The following is an 18,738-nucleotide window of genomic DNA, read 5'->3' as shown; positions in this document are numbered from 1 at the left end:
CAGCTTAAGCAAAGGGAATGTATTAGCCTATAGTTTGAGACCAGGAAAATGTCCAAATCAAGCAATGTTGTCTTTCCCAAGACCAACTGCTGGTGATCCTAAGCTCCTCTGTCACATGGCAGTGCCATGGTGGTGTCTCTTGGTCTCTCTCTCCTCTTCTGGGTTTTGTTGTATTCAGCTTCTTGATTCTGTGGTTTTCCCTGTCTCAATTCCTCCTCCTATAAAAGATTTCATTAATAGCATTAGGATCCACCCTACTTGAAATGGGTCATTCCTTATCTGAATAACCTTATCAAAATTTCCTACTTAAAATGAATTAAAGAACTTGTTTTTCTGGGAGACATACAGCTTCAAACTACCACACTGTTGCTTCAGTGGAACTTTTCTAGCAGAGAAAAATATAAATTCATAATATCACAAATAAAATACATTTGTTTCCATGGTACAGAGATGGTATATGAATAACAAAGTATATTCATATATCCAACATTCTTGGCTGATAAATAGTTCCATTAACTTGGATGCCTGTTCACACTTTAGCTTTATACATTTTTCAGGGGTATGACTATATTTAATTATAATAATCAAAAGTTTATTTTACATTACATTCATTTCTCCAGGTTACCTCTATATTAGATTTTCATCTTCTATTATTTTCTCTAATTTTAAACTAATTTCTTTATAGATAGATGGTGAAGAAATAGTATTTAAGGGAGGAAATAAAGCCATGTGCCTACAATATTGAATAACTATTTATTCAACTCAGTACTATAAAAATACTTAAACTCTGATTCATATATGCTATTTTCTACTTTATCTCTTTGTATGAGGGTTCATGGAAATTTTATATATCAAGTATACTTAGAAAGGCAAATAGGTTCTCAGTAGATTGGACTTACAGTATATCAAAAAAGATAATTTAGGGGACATAGGGACTAAATATTTTGGCAGCAAAGTTGCTTATATGTAACTGAAAAATATTGAATGGACTAAAGTAAATGTTACCTATTTCAAATTCACATACATTTTTCTCAAATTGTGCCAACTTTAATATGAAAATATTTCAAGTTTACAAAATAATTGAAAGTACAGTATAATACATATCCATATATTTACCAGAGTTTACCCAATTTTAACATTTTCTCAGTCTCTCAAAATATTTTTCTCCCTCCCCTTCCTATATAATCTATATCGATTTCTACCCATATCTATCCACATGCATGTGCACTTTCAAACACAAGTGACTTGCAAATAATTCAGGCAAAAATGCATGTATTTCATAAGCATATTTGCTGAATTGTGTGTGTATATAGGATCCCATAGTGATTCTTTTAATGTTGTTTGTGGAATTACAGAACAATCATGCATATAATACCTGTTTTACATATACAACCCAACCACCAACATCTTGTTTTGTTGTGGAACATTTATTACAATTGATAGCACAATTTTTTTATTTTTTTTTTTTTTAGTTTTTATTGACATTTCTCACATACCATACAACTATCCAAAGTTCAAAAGTGTACAACCAATTGACCATGGTACCATCATAAAGATGTGCATCCATTACCACAATTAATTTTTTCAATTTTTTGAACATTTTCATTATTCCAGAAAAGAAATAGACAAAAAAAGGAAACTCCAATCCTTCCATACCCCTAAATAACCCCATCCATTATTGATTCATAGATTTGGTATAGTACATTTGTTATACTTGATGAAAGAATGATTAATACTACTAACTGTAGCATATAGTTTGCAATAGGTATATATTTTTCCTATATGCCCCTCAGTTATTCACTTCTAGTTATAGTGTAATACATCTGTTCTAGTTCATGAGGGATTTCAAGTATTTGTACAATTAATCATGGACATTGTCCACCACAAGATTCACTGTTTCATACATTCCCAGCTTTTAACCTCCAACTTTCCTTCTGGTGACATATGTGATGCTGCACTTACACTTTACACCACCTTCACACACCATTCATCACTGTTAGTTATTCTCACAATGTGCTACCATCACCTCTGTTCATTTCCAAATGTTTAAGTTCACACTAGTTGAACATTCTGCTCATAATAAGCAACCACTCCCCATTCTTTAGCCTTGTTCTATACCCTGGTAACTTATATTTTGTGTCTATGAGTTTACATGTTATACTTAGTTCATATCAGTGAGATCCTGCAATATTAGTCCTTATGTATCTGTCTTATTTCATTCAATACAGTGCCCTCAAGTTTTCTTCATCAACCCATTTATTAAAGATGGTTTTGTTCACACACCATATACTCCACCCTAAGAAAATAATCATTGATTCCCTGTATAGTCATGTATTTATGTATTTAGCACCACTCCCACCATGTATATAAGGACTTCTCCATTTCTTCCACAAAAACAGAGGAAGAGTCAAAGTATGTAGAGACAAAAGAAAAAGAAGAAAGAGAGAGTAAAAAACATAGCAGCTAGAAAGAAACAAAAGGAAAGAGAGCATTAAACTAAAGTAGAATCAAGTGTCAGATGATATCACCAATGCCAGGAGTCCATATCCTTCCCCTGTGTCCCCCCATATGTATTTATCTTTGGTATATTGCCTTTGTTATATTAAAGGAAGCATAATACAAAATTTCTGTTAATTATAGTCTCTAGTTTACATTGATTTTATTTCCCCCATCCCACCCTAATTTTAACACCTTGCAATGTTGACATTCATTTGTTCTACCTCACATAAAAACATATTTGTACCTTTTATCACAGTCATTGAGCACCCGAGGTTTCACAGACTTATACAGTCCCAGTCTTGATCCTTTGTCTTTTGTTCTGGTGTCCCACATGCTCCTAACCTTCTTCTTTCATAGATACTCATTTTTCTTCATTGTACTTAAATTGCTGTGCTACTATCTCCCAAAATTGTTTTCCAAACCTCTCTCTTCTGTCTTTTCCTTTCTGTCTGCAGTGCTTCCTTTAGTGTTTCTGGTAGAGCAGGTGTCTTGTTTACAAACTCTGACATTGTCTGTCAGAGAATATTTTAAGCTCTCCCTCATATGTGAAGGACAGTTTTGCTGGATATAGGATTCTTGGTTGGTGGTTTTTTTCTTTCAGTATCTTATATATATCACTTCACTTCCTTCTTGCCTCCATGGTTACTATTGAGAAATCTGCCCATATTCTTATCAAGTTTTCTGTGTATGTGATGGATCACTTTTCTCTTGCTGCTTTCAGGATTCTCTCTTTATCTTTGATGTTTGATAATCTTTTATTAAGTATCTTGGTGTAGGCCTATTCAGATCTCTTGTTTTCTGTATGTTGCACTTTTGGATCTATAATTTCATGTCTTTCATAAGAGATGGGAGATTTTCATTGATTATTTCCTCCTTTATCTCTTCTGCCCCTTTTCCCTTCTCTTCTCCTGGGACACCAATGACATGTACATTCCTGCATGTCATTTTGTGCTTAATTTCCCAGAGACATTGCTCATATATTTCAATTTTTTCCTCTATTCTTTTGTGTGTAGACTTTCAGGTGCATAGTTCTCCAGTTCTTGAGTGTTTTTTTCTGCCTCTTGAGATCTGCTGATATATGTTTCCATTTTGTCTTTCATCTTTTGTGTTTTGCCTTTCATTTCCATGGATTTTGCCAGTGGGTTTTTCAAACTTTTGATTTCTTCTTTATGTATGCCCAGTGTTTTCATTATATGCCCCATCTCTTTTGCCATATCTTCCCTAAAATTTTTGAATTGATTTAGTATTTGTTATTTAAATTCCTGTATCTCAGTTGAAATGTATAACTTCATTTTTCTTAGTGTATGTTGTAGTTTTCTATTGCCCTGGTATCTAATATCCCTGGTTAGCCCAATCAGGTTTTCCTAGAACAGAACAGGCTCAGATCTCAGCAGGAGGCAATAGTATCATATCTCCCTGTGTGTTTGTCTTAGAAGATTGGTATGCCCTATGAGGCCTCAAGTCACTGTGACTCTGTGCTCAGCAAATGACACCTGTCAGCCTGTAGCTTCAGACTGTGTAGGGAAGTGTGGCCCATTGCTGATTTACTCCAGGCTCTGGGGTCTGGTTCTGAATGCAGGGCAGGTAGTAGAGCTTGGCACCACCTTCTTTTATTAAGGAAAATACACCCCCTAGGACAATGTCATTTACATTTGGATAGAGTCTCTGCCTGTGCTACCTCCACCCTTTTCTGGTCAGAGTTCTGGGAAATGAAAATGGCTGAGGCTTTCTCCAATGAGCTGAAAAAGTGAGAGAAACCCACCTTAAAAGCTGGTCTATGGCCACCCTCTGGCTCTCCAAGGTCAGTCACCACCAAAAGCCTCTATCTGCTTGTTGGGGATTCCTATCTTGTATTGAGGAGTCCATGTTTGTTAATTAAAACCCCAGTTGGAGCTCAGCTGAGGTATACTCACTTGCTTGGAGAGTGCTGCTCTCTAGCCCCATGAAGCCTTGCAGTAAGGCTGTTGGGGGAGGGGCTCCCAGCTTGGATTCACCATTTTTACTTACAGATTTTATGCTGTGATCTCAGGCATTCCTCCCAATTCAGATTGGTATATGATGAGTGGACAGGCACATTTGTCCCCCCTGCAGTTATTCCAGATTATTTACTGGTTGTTCCTGGTGGTTTATTATTTGTTGCAGGGGGACAGACTAGCTTCCACTTCTCTCTACGCTGCCATCTTCTTCCTGATAGCACATTTTTATAATTGCACTAAAGTCTCTGGTGTTCATGATTTGGGTAGTATAGTTCCATATGTTTAAAAGTTTTTGTCATGTTACCATACACACAATCTAAAACTTCCCCTGATAGTAATATTCAAATATTTATTTCATTGCTCTTAAATGCATACAAAATGTTGTGCTACCATCACCACCATCCATTACCAAAATATGTTTATCATTCCAAATTGGAACCCTGTACATTTTAAGCCTTAACTGACAATTCCTTCCACACTCCCTTCCCCTAGTAACCTATATTCTGTGTTCTGACACTGAGTTTGCTTATTCTAATATGTTTCAGAATAGTGAGATCATACAATATATGTCCTTTTATGACTGGCTTATTTGACTCAACATGTTTTCAAGGTTCATCCATGCTGTCACATATATCAGGACTTTGTTCTTTTTATGGCTGAATAATATACCACTGTGTATTTATACCAGATTTTATTTATCCATTCATTGGTTACTGGTCACTTGGATTGCTTCCATCTTTTGACATTTGTGAATTATGCCACTATGAACACCTGTGTGCAAATATCTGAGTCCCTGTTTTCAATTTTTGGGTATATACCTAGTACTGGGATTCCTGTGTTATGTGATAGTTCTATACTTAGCTTTCTAAGGAACTGCAAAACTGTTTTCTACATCAGCTGCACCATTTCATTGCCACCAGCAATGAATGAGTGTTCCAGTTTCTCTGCATGCTCTCCAGCTCTTATTTACCATTTTTCTTAGTAGTGACCATGCCAATGGTTGTGGAATTGTTTCTCACTGAGGTTTTGATATGCGTTTCCCTGATGGCTAATGGTGTTGAGCAACATTTTATGCACTTTTTAGACAATTTTACATCTTTTGCAAGAGATGTTTGTTCAAGATTTTTCCCATTTTTAAATTTGATTGCTTTTTTTTTTAAGTTGAAGGGGTTCTTTAAATATTCTTAATATTAAATCTTCATTGGCTATGTGGTTTCCAAATATTTTCTCCCATTGTATAGGCTCACCTTTTACTTTCATGAAGTCCTTTGAGAAAACAGTTTTAGTTTTGATCAGGTCCCATTCATCTGTTTTCATTTGTGCTTTGAGTGTAAAGTGCGAGGAACTACTGCCACTGCCTAACACAAGATTCTCAAGTTGTTTTCCTGTTGGTTTTTTTCTCCAGGAGATTAAAAATTCCATCTCTTATGGTAAGACTTTTGATGCATTTTGAGTTGATTTTTGTATGTGGTGTGATGGTGTGAACTTTATTGGTCCCCATTTTTTTCCAAATGGAGATACAATTCTCCCAGCAACTTTTGTTCAAGAAACTACTTTTTTACAAATTGAGTAGTCTTGGAAACTTTGTGAATTATAAGTTGGCCAGAAATTGTGAGGGCTGTTTTCTGAGATCTCAAATTCTATACAATTGGTTTATGTACATCCTTGTGCCAGTATCATGCTGTTTTGATTACTGTGGCTTTGTAATCAGCCTACTTGGGGAAGTGGAAGTCCTCCAACTTCATTCTTCTTTTACAAGATAACTTTAGTTATTCTGGGCCACTTTCACTTCCAAATGGATTTGTTGAATGGCTTTTCATTTCCTCAAAGTAAGCCATTGAAGTTTTAGGATTGTGTTAAATCTCTAAATCACTTTGGGTAACCTTGACATCTTAATGATATTTAGTCTTCCAATCCATGAACATGGAAGGTTCTTTCATTTATATATGGTCATATTTGACTTCCTTTAGCAATGTTCACTGAATACCGGTACTTTACATCCTATGATAATTTTATTCATAGATATTTGTTTCTTTTAGATGACATTGTGAAAGGGATTTTTCTCTTGATGGCCTCCTCAGGTTGCTCTTTCCTAGAGTGTAGAAAAACTACTGATTTGGGCATGTTCATATTGTATCCTGCCACTTGGCTGAACTCATTTATTAGCTGTAGTAGCTTTGTCAATTTTTCAGGACTTTCTAAATATGGTATACCATCTGCAAATAGTGAAAGTTTTACTACCACTTTTCCAATTTGTATTCCTTTTCTTTTTCTTGCCTCATTGCTCTGGATACAATACCAGCACAATGTTGACAATGACCATCCTTGTCTTGTTCCTTATCTCAAAGGGAAAGCTTTGACTCTTTCACAATTAACATGGCTGTTAGCTCTGCACTTTCCACATATGCCTGTTATCATGTTGAAGATTGCTTTTATTCCTAATGATAGTGTTCTGAGTGTTTTTTTCAAGAGATTGTGTAGTATTTCTTTCAAAAGACTTTTCTGCATTGAGATGATCATGTGTGTTTCTTCCTTCATTCTCCTAATGTGTTGTATTATATTAATTGATTCCCTTATGTCGAACCAATCTTGCATACCAGGGATAAAATACACTTATAGTGTATGATTCTTTTAATATGTCATTGGATTCAGTATGTTAGTAGTTTGTTGAGTATTTTTCTTCAAGAGATAATGTATTTTAGTTTCCTTTACTTGTGATATCTTTATCTGAATTTAGTATGAAGGTGATGCTGGCCTTGTAGAATGTGTTATAGAGTGTTTCCTTCAACTTTTTTGAAGAGTCTGACCAGAATTGGACTCATGTCTTCTTAGTATGTTAGGTAGAATTCTCCTGTGAAACCAATGGGTCCTAGATGTCTGTTGGGAGGTTTTGAGTCAATATAGGTAATTTGTGTATCTTTTTTGAAGAGTTTTGTCTATTTCCTCTGTCCTAGTTTGCTAATGCTGCAGAATGCAAAACACCAGAGATGGATTGGCTTTTATAAAAGGGGGTTTATTTGGCTATACAGTTACAGTCTTAAGGCCACAAAGCATCCAAGGTAACATGTCAGCAATCAGGTACCTTCACCGGAGGATGGCCAATGGCATCCGGAAAACCTCTGCTAGCTAGGAAGGCAGCTGGCATCTGCTCCAAAGCTCTGGCCTCAAAACGGCTTTCTCCCAGGACGTTCCTCTCTAGCAAGCTTGCTCCTCTTCAAAACATCACCCACAGCTGCACTCAGTCAGTTCCCTCTCTCTGAGTCAGCTCATTTATATAGCTCCACCAATCAAGGTCCACCCCGAATGGGCAGGGCCATGCCTCCATGGGAACATCTCATCAAAATCATCACCCATAGCTGGGTGGGGCACATTCCAAGCAAATCCAACCAGCATCAAAACATCTGCCCCACAAAACTACAAAGACAATGGCATTTGGGGGACACAACACATTCAAACCGGCACATCCTCTAAGTTATCTAATTTATTGGCATACAGTTGTTCATAGAATCCACATAAAGTCCTTTTTATTTCATTAGGGTTGCTAGTAATGTCCTTTACATGTCTGATTTTCAGTATCTGTATTCTTTTTTTCTGTATCAGTCTACCTAAAGATTGTTGATTTTGTTCTTTTCAATGAAACAACTTTTGTTTGTTGATTCTCTGTTGTTCTATCTAATGTTTTCTTCCTTCTTCTACCTTTGGGTTTAGTTTACATTTTTTCTAGTTCTTCAGGTTTTTAGGTTAAGTCTCTGATTGTATAATATAAAGTCTTTTATCATGTAAGTCTTTAGATATGTAAATTTCCTTTTGTCACTGCCTTTACAGCATCCCATAAGTTTTGGTGTGCTGGTTTGCATTTTCATTTGCCTAAATATGTTTTCTAATTTTGGTTCATATTGCCTGTTGAACCCTTTGGTTAATTAATAATTTGTTACTTTATTTCTACATATTTAAATTTTCCATTTTTCCATCTGTTAGTTTCTAGCTTCATTCAGTTTTGATTGGAGAATATACACTCTACAACTTCAATATTTTTGAATTTGAGACTTGTTTTGTGACCAAATGGACCTATTTTGGACACTATTCCATGTGCAGTTGGGGAGACTATTCCATGTGAACACAGGAAAAATATGTTTATGTTTTCATTGGGTACAGTGCTCTGCATATGTCGGTTAGGTCTAGTTGGTTTTGTGCATCAATCAAGTCCTGTACTTTCTTGTTGGTCTTCTATATAGGTGCTCTATCCACTGAGAGTAGTGTTTTACAATCATCTATGATTAATTTAGAACTGTCAGTTTCTCCATTCAAATCTGTCAGTATTTGCTTCATATATTTTGGTCTCTGTTGTTTAGAGCATATGTATGTATAATTGTAACAATTTCCTCTTGAATTGACTGGTTTATCAGTATGCAATGACCATTTTCCCCTCATAACTATATTTGACTTACAGTCTATTTAACTTTAGTATATCCACCCCAGCTCTCCTTTGGTTACTACTTGAATAGTGTAGTTCTTTCTATCCTTTCAACCTCAAACTCCTTGTATCTTTGACTTTAAGGTGAGTCTCTTGTAGACAGCATATAAATGTATCATGCTTTTTTATCCTTTCTGTAATTTTGCCTTTTGACTAGAGTTTAAATCATTTACATTTAAAGTTGCTACTCATAATACTGTACTTGTGCCATTTTGCTATTTAGGCTTTGTAGGCCTTATACTCCCTCTTCTGTTAATGTTTACTTTTATATTTGGTTTGTGTTGTACCATATTTTGTGACTTCTCATTTCTATATGGATATATTTTCATCTATTTTCCTAGTATTTACCATGAAGTTAAAATTTAACATCTGTTCTAGTTTACTAATGCTACCAGAATGCAAAACACTAGAGATGGATTGGCTTTTATAAAAGGGGGGTTATTTGGTTACAGTCTTAAGGCCATGAAGTGTCCAAGGTAACACATCAACAATCATGTACCTTTACTGAAGATGGATAATGGTGTCTGGAAAACTTCTGTTAGCTGGGAAGGCATGTGGCCAGCATCTGCTCCAAGTTCTGGTTTCAAAATAGCTTTCTCCCAGGATGTTCCACTCAAGGCTTCACCTCCTCAAAAATGTCACTCTTAGTTGCTCTTGGAGCATTTGTCCTCTCTTAGACTCTCCAGACCAAAAGTCTGCTGTCAACAGCCATCTTCAAACTGCCTCTCATCTGTAGCTGTGCTCTCATCTCTGCTCCTGTGCATTCTTCAAATTGTCCCTCATGGCTGTATCTCCTCTTCAAAATGTCACTCACAGCTGCATTGAGTTCCTTTTGTTTGTCAGCACACTTATATGGCTCCAGTAATTTAATTTAGATCCACCCTGAATGGGTGGGGTAATACCTCCATGGAAATTATCCAATCAGAGTCATCACCCACAGTTGGGTTGAGCACATGTCCATGGAAACACGCAAAGAATTACAATCTAATTAACACTGATAGGTCTACCCACACAAGTCTACCTCAAAGATAATGACATTTGGGGGGACATAATACATTCAAACTGGCACAACATCCTAAACATATAACAATTATATTTGATTTGATACCTAACTTCAATAGCATACATATACTTTTCCTATACCCCTAATGTCTTTGTGCATTGTAGGTCTAAAAACCAAGATTTATCATTATTTTTCATGCATTTGCAATTATCTTAACTGTAGGATCTTAGAAATGGAGTTACATATACAATACAATATGATAATATTGGCATTTATATTCATGCAAATGGTTACATTTACTACAGATCTTTCTTTATACTGCTTTGAACCACTGTTCAATATTCTTTGCTTTTGGTCAGAACTCCCATTAACATTGCTTGTAGGTCAAGTCTAGTGGTGGACTCCCTCAGGTTTTGTTTATCTGAGAAAGTATAAAGAGTCTCACCAGATGTGGCAGTTATTTTCTGTCAGAACTTAAAGTATTTCAACCCATAGCCACCTTGCCTCCCTGGTTTCTGATAAGAAATTTTGACTCAATTTAATTGGGCTCTCTTGTACAGAATACATTGCTTTTCTCTTGCAGCTCCCTCCACTCTTTTGTCCTTTGCATTGGATAGTGTAATCAGTATATGTTGGAATGTAGTTTCAGGTTTATCTTGTGTGTTCATCTCTGTTCTTTGTTCATTTTCATGTCTCTGACAAAGTTTGAGAAGTTCTCTGTCATTGTTTCTTTGACTATTCCTTCTGCACTTTACTCTCTTCTATGCCTGTGACTCCCATCATTTATTTGTTGATGTGCTTGATGTTGTCCCAATGCTGTGTTAGGCCATTTTCAATTTTAGTACTTTCCTTTCTGCTGATCCTCAGCATGACTTATTTCATGTCTCTTAAATATCACTGATTCCTTATTTTTCCTGCTAGAATCTGTGGGAAACTGAGTCTTCCAAGTTGCCTGAGGCATATCTGGGGTGGTGGCTTAGAAAGTTAAGCTGCAGGCCTGCATAGAATGCCATGCAGGCCAGCCCTGTAAAGATGTGTAACTTGTGACTATGATGATGAATGTAAACACCTCATGTAAGTCTTGTGACTATAATGATGATATACACCTGATGTAAGTCTTGTGACTATGACGTTCCTGATGTAAACAAGATGTACACACCTGATGTAACTACACCTGATGTAAACGTAGGTATCTGGTGGGCTCTTCCGAGCCCGAGGATCTTTAGCATATGCACGTGATCTGCACTAATAAATAGCTGGAGCAAAGATGCATTGGCGTCCACTAGCCCTAGAGGCAGTGGGTCCCCTGCTCCCTTAACTCTTAGCTTTGTGTCTGTATCTCATTCCTGCACCACCCTGTCAGCAATAAGAATCTGCTCTTGAATTCTTCCTGGGCATTTTTGTCTTTGACTGCATTTCTGATTGGTTCTTTCTTAAAATTCCTATCTCTTTACATAGACTCTCAGGTTGTTCACTCATTGCTTTCCTGATATCCTATAGTTCTTTCTCTCTATTTCCTTCATCTTCTTGAGAATGTAAAGAATATTTTGGGGGGTTAGTGTTTTATAATTCAATTTTTGAGATATATTCACATACCATACAATCATCCAAAGTGTACAATCCATTGTTCACAGTACCATCATATAGTTGTACATTCATCACCCCAATATATTTTTGAACATTTTCCTTGTACAAGAAAAAGTGAAAATAAGGATAAAAATAAATGTAAAAAAGAACACCCAAATCATCCCTGACCCCACCCTATTTTTCATTTAGATATTTGTCCCCATTTTTCTATGAAGGGGGTGTGATACACAAGGATTTCACAATCACAGTCAGGCCTTGTAGAGCTACATTGCTATAAAATCACCTTTAAGAGTCAAGGCTACATGGTTGCAATTTGATAGTTTCAGGCATTTACTTCTAGCTATTCCAGTGCATTAAAACCTAAAAATGGTTATCTATATAGTGCATATGTATTCCCACCAGAGTGACCTCTCAACTCCATTTGGAATCTCTCAGCCACTGGGATTTTATTTGTTTCATTTCACATCCCCCTTTTGGTCAAGAAGACACTCTCAATTGCATGATATTGGGTCCAGTTTCATCCTTGGGTGTCATATTCTGCATTGCCAGGGAGATTTATATCCCTGGGAGTCAGGTCCCACATATGGGGAAGGGCAATTTGTTCATCTGCTGAGTTGGGTAAGCTGGAGAGAGAGGGTCACATCTAAGTAACAAAGGGATACTTGGGGAGATATTTTTGCACAATTATGCATATGTTTAGCTCTCCTTTGCAGTAACAGGCTTCAAAAGGGTAAGTCCCATGATATAGGGCGTGGTATATCAAAGCACCCATCCTCAATGTTTGTGAGGACATCAGCAACAATCCAGGTGAGGAAGCCCAACACCAATGCACTTTCCCCTAGCTCCTCAGGGGGGACTTGTATATGTACTTTTATTCTATGTCCAAATTACTTTGGGATGTCTCTATTTCATGATATCCTATGCAAACCTACCAGGATTCATTTCCTATTAAAAGATCCATTTTTGTATTGGAACAAACTATGAGTTAAATTGTTTAGGAAATATAGATCTTGCACCAACTAAACATCTCTTTCTTGGTCTCACATGGAATTTGAAGTTCTCAAGTGCAATCAGTTATTGTCCTTTACCCTGTGACATGATTTTCCCCAGTCCTAAGTACATCTGCTTCATTCATATCTCTAGTTGAAGTTTGAACTCTTTTTTCAGCTTTCTTAACAATTGCTGTATGTGCTAATACTGACATTCATATCTGCTGAGTTCTAGCTCTCAGTTTCAGGTGTCACACAGATACCCGAAGTTCCAAGTATCAGTCAGGTTATACACAAAGCAGTTAACATCTCAGAATCTGGAGATAGCTATTACAATTCTGGAATAGATGCGACTGTTGTATGAGCTTACAGTGTAGGGACCATTACAATAAGCATTTCCCTGATAAACTCTGCTCTAAGTTTCAATTCTGAGTTTACACATTGTAGTTAGTCCATATTGGTGAGGCATTATAGTGTTTGTATTTGTTTCTGGTGTAGTCCACTCAAAATGCTGTCTGAGGGTTCCATGCACCTGTTGTGTGTCTCACAGCTTCATTCCTCACAGTTGTTCAATAGTCCACTGTATGAACACACAACAGTTCACTATTCTGTTCCTCAATTGATGTATCCTTTGGCCACCTCCTCCCATTGCAAATCATGCATACTGTCTCTGTGCCAGTTTGAATGTATTATGTCCCCCAGAAAAAGCCATATTCTTTGATGCAATCCTGTGGGGTAGATGTATTAGTGGGGATTAAGTCAGAATATTTGGATTAGGTTGTTTTCATGGAAATGCACCCCATCCAACTGTAGCTGATAACTCTGATGAGATATATCCATGGAGGTGTGGCCTCATCCATTCAGGTTGGGTGTTGATCAGTGGAGCCATATAAATAAGCTGAAAAACAGAAGGAACTCAGTGCAGCTGAGAACATTTTGAAGTGGAGCTACAGCCAAGAGGGACACTTTGAAGAATGCACAGGAGCTGAGAGAGTAGCTGCAGCTGAGAGAATTTGAAGATGGCCATTGAAAGCAGACTTTTGCCCCAGAGAAGACAAGAGAGGTAAAATGCCCCAAGAGCAACTGAGAGTGACATTTTTGAGGAACTGCAGCCCAGAGAGGAACGTCCTGCGAGAAAGCCATTTTGAAACCAGAACTTGGAGCAGACACCAGCCACATGCCTTCTGTACACCATTGGCCATATTCCAGTGAAGTTACCTGATTGTTGATGCCTTACCTTGTACACTTTATGGCCTTAAGTCTAACTGTGTAACCAAATGGACCCCCTTTTATAAAAGCCATTCCATTTCTGGTGTTTTGAATTCTGGCAGCAGTAGCAAACTAGAACATTCTCTATAAACACCATTGTGCACATGTCCATTCGTATTCCTGCTCACAGATCCTCCATGTAAGTGCAACCCGCTGAGGTTGCTGGGCCTTAATTCACAAACATACTTAGCTTCTTTTGGAACCACCCAGTGTCCTCCAGAAAGGATATAGCATTCTGCCTCCTAACCAAAAGCAAATATGTACATCCCTCTCTTCATGTTTTCACCAGGACTTGTATTCATTTTTATTTTTCAACAAAATTTTTAGAGCTATATTCATTACCACATAATTAACCACAGTGTACAATCAGTTGTTCATAGTATTATCATACAGTTGTGAATTTATCACCAGTCAGCACTTGAACATACATACTATCATGGAAAAAGTGGGCTTTTATAGTGAATATTTAAAAAGACAAGAAAAAGAAACAATATCATAGAATACAATAAAATAGTAGGGTCAGAAAACAACATCACTACCAAGAATCTCATATCCCTCATTTATATCCCCCTATCACACATATTTAGCTTTGGTATATTACCTTTGTTACATTTAATGGAAGCATATTACAATGTTACTGTTGACCACAGACTGCAGTTTGCTTTGATTATCTTTTTCCCCAATGCCACCCTCTTTCCAAAACTCTTCGTGGTTGAAATTCATTTTTCTCCCACATGCAATAACTGTTTTATATTTGTACATTTAGTCACAATCATTGACCACTCCACTTTTTGCTAAGTTCAACAGTCCCAATCTTTATCTTCTATGTTTACATCAGGTGTCATTCATGCCCTAGCTCAACTATTTCAGCTTTAATCACAGATATCTTTGTTTAGTGTAGTTACAATATTGTGCTACCATCACACAGTATTATGCTGTCTATTTCTGGATCTATACAATCAATCCTGCTGAACATTCTGTGGTCCTTCAAAATCAAATGCCCAATTTCTACCTTCTTTCTATCTCCTGGTAGCCTGTGTTATCAACTTTTAGTTCTCAAAGTTTGCTCCGTAATGTTAGATCATATTAATGAGACCATACAGTATTTGTCCTTTTGTTTTTTGTCTAGCATCACCCAACATAATGTCCTCAAGGTTTATCCACATTATTATGTATTCCAAGTCTTTGTTCTGTCTTACAGCTGCATAATATTCCATCATGTATATGTAGCAGTTTGTTTATACACTGATCCATTGATGGACATTATGACTGTTTACATCTCCTTGCTATTGTTAATAAGGCCATGATAAACATTAGTTTACAAATGTCTGTTCATTTATTAACTTTCAGTTTCTCTGAGTATATAGCTAGTAATGGAATACCTGGGTCGTATGGCAAATCTAAACTGAGTTTCCTGAGGAACTGCCACTCTGTCTCCCAGAGTGGTTATGCCTTTCTACATTCCCACCAACAGTGAATTATTGTGTCTCTTTCTCCACATCCTCTCCAGCACTTGTAATTTTCTGTTTTTCTTTGGAAAATGGCCATACTGGTATGTGTGAGATGATATCTCACTGTGATTTTCATTTGTATTTCCCTAATAATGAGTGAAGTTGAGCATTTTTTAATGTTTTTGAGCCATTTGTATTCCCTCTTCAGAAAAGTGTCTGTTCATGTCTTCTGTGCATTTTTTAATTGGAATGTTTTTCACTCTGTTGTTGAGTTGTAGGATTGCTTTCTATGGGATATTAAACCCTTATCTGATATGTGGTTTCCAAATATGTCTCCCATTGTGTAAGATAACTTTTTACTTTTCTGGCAAAGTCCTTTGATGAATAATAGTGTTTAATTTTGAGGAGATCCCATTTGTCTGTTTGTTCTTTGGTTGCTCACTCTTTAGGTGTGAGGTCTAGGAAACCACCATCTATCACAAGATCTTCAAGAAATTGCCCTATGTTTCTTCTAAGACTCTTATGGTATTATCACTACTGCTAAGGTCTTTGATCCATTTCAAGTTTACTTTTGTATAAGGTGTGAGATAGGGTTCCTCTTCCATTCTTTTGACAATGGATATCCAGTTCTTGAAACATGATTTATTTAAGAGGCTTCTGTGTCCCAGTTGCTTTGGCTTGATTGCCTTATCAAAGATCAATTGTCTGTAGAAGCAGGAGTCTATTTCTGAACACTCAATTTGATGACATTTGTTGACATATCTATCCTTATGCACTTACCATGCTTTTTTGAGCTCTGTAGCTTTGTAATATGCTTCAATGTCAGGCAGTGGGAGACTTCCCACTTTGTTCTTGTTTCTCAAGGTATTTTGGTTATTCAGGGCACCTTGCCTTTGCACATAAATTTGGTCATTGGTTTTTCTATTTCTGCAAAGTAAGTTGGGATTTTAATTGGTATTGAATTGAATCTATAAATCAGTTTAGGTAGACTAGATATCTTAATTATATTTAGTCTTCCAATCCATGGACATGGTATGTTCTTCCATTTTTTAAGATCCTGTCCAAATTCTTTTAGCAGTTTCTTGTATTTTTCTTTGTAGAAGTATTTTGTGGCTTTCATTAAGTTTACTCCTAAATACCTGAATCTTTTGGTTGCTATTGTAACTAACTTTGTTCTTGATTTCTTCCTCTTGTTGCACAATACTTGTGTATATTTTTGCAAGTTGGTCTAGTAGCCTACCACTTTGCTTTATTCATTGATTAGGTCTAACTGCTTTGCTGTAGATTTTTTCTGGATTTTCTACATATAGAATCATGGCATCTGTAAAGAGTGAATGTTTTCCTTCTTCTTCTCCAATTTGGATGATTTCACTTTTTCTTGCATACTTGCTCTATATAGAACTTCCAGCACAATGTTGAATAACAATGGTGATAGTGGGCATCCCTGTTTTGTTCCTGAGCTTAGAGAGAAAGTTTCAGTCTCTCCCTATTGAGAGCAATGTTAACTGTGGGGTTTTTTGTATTTTGCCTTTATCATATTGAGAAAATTCCATTCTATTCCTATTCTTTGAAGTGTTTTCATCAAGAAAGGATGTTGAATTTTGTCAAATGCCTTTTCTGCATCAATCATGATGATCATGTGTTTATTCTGCTTTGATTTATTGATGTGGTGTATTATATTAATTGATTGTCCTGTGTTGAACCAGTCCTGTATACCTGGAATAAACCCCACTGGTTACAGTGTATAATTCTTTTTATGTGCTGCTGGATACAATTTGTGAGGATTTTGCATTGGTATTCATTAAAGAGATTGGTCTATAATTTTCTTTGTAGTATCATTGATTTTGGTATTAGGGTGATATCAGCTTCATAGATTGACTTCAGTAACATTCCCACCTCTTCAATTTTTTTGAAGAGTTTGAGCAGGATTGGTACTAATTCTTTCTGAAATGCTTTGTAGAATTCATATGTGAAGGTGCTTCATCCTGGGCTTTTCTTTTGGGGAGCTTTTTGATGACTGACTCAGTCTCTTTACTTGTGATTTGTTTTTTGACGTTGTCTATTTCTTCTTGAGTCAATGTTGATTGTTTATGCTTTGCTAGGAAGTTGTCCCTTTCATCTAAGTTGTCTAGTTTATTAGCATATAGTTGCTCATAGCATCATCTCATTTTTTCTGTACAGTCAGTATTGATGTTTTTTTTCCCATTTCTAATTGCATTTATTTGCATTCATTCTCTCTCTCTCTCTCTCTCTCTCTCTTCCATTATCCTGTCTAGGTGTCCATCAATTTTGTTGATGTTCTCAAAGGAACAAATTCTGTTATGTTGATTCTCTCTCTTTTCCTATTCTCATTTTCATTTATTTCTGCTCTAATCATTGTTATTTCTTTCCTTCTGTTTGTTTGGGGTTACTTTGCTATTCTTTCTCTACTTCTTCCAGGTGATCAGTTAATTCCTCAATTTTTGCTCTGTATTCTCTTTTAATATAGGCATTTAGGGCAATAAATTTCCCTCTCATGTTTTGATATGTTGTGTTTTCATTGTCATTTGCATCAATATATTTACTAATTTCCTTTAATTTCTTCCTTTACTCACTAGTTTTCTGACAGTGTCTTCTTTAGCTCCATATATTGGTGATTTTTATAATCTTCTACCTTCTATTTATTTCCAACATCATTCAATTATGAACCAAGAAAGTATTTTTTATAACAATATTCTTAAATTTGTTGATACTTGCTTTGTGATCCAACTTGTGGTCTATTGTAGAGAATGTTCCATGAGCACTTGAGTATAACCTGTTTTCTGCTGTTCTGGTGTATAGTGTTCTATAAATGTCTGTCAAATCTAGTCCATCTATCATACAATTCAACATCTGTTTTCTTACTAAGCCTCTGTCTACATTTTCTATCCATTGAGGAAAGCACTATGTTGAAGTCTCCAACTATTATTGTAGAGTTATCTACTCCTTTCAATGTCCTTAGTGTTTGCCTCATGAATTTTGGGGCACTCAGGCTTGGTGCATAAATATTTATGATTCTTCTGTTTACTTGATCAATTGGCCCTTTTATTAATATATAGTGTCCTTCTTTGTCTCTTTATTGTTTTACTTTTGAAGTCTAATTTGTCTTTTAATATAGCTACTCCCACTTTTTCTGGTTGCTGTTTATGTGAAATATCTTTTTCCAAACTTTCACTTTTAACCTATATTTGTCCTTGTATCTAAATTGAGTTTCTTGTAGACAGCACATAGATGGGCCTGTTTTTTAATCCATTCTGCCAGTCTGTCTTTTATTTGGGAGTTTAATCCATTAACATTTAATGTTATTACTGTATGGGAGGTACTTCCTTCTACCATTTTGTATTCTGGATTTTATATGTCATGTCTTCTTTTTTCCTCTCTCTCCTTTTCCCCTTCCTGAAAATCTTCATTTCTACACTCTTCTCCAAACCTCCCTCTCCTGCCTTTTCCTATCAGCATGTAGCACTGCCTC

Source organism: Choloepus didactylus, chromosome 4, assembly GCF_015220235.1.
Source record: "Choloepus didactylus isolate mChoDid1 chromosome 4, mChoDid1.pri, whole genome shotgun sequence".
NCBI classification, from domain to species: Eukaryota; Metazoa; Chordata; class Mammalia; order Pilosa; family Megalonychidae; genus Choloepus; species Choloepus didactylus.
Note: the sequence above shows the minus strand (reverse complement) of the source record.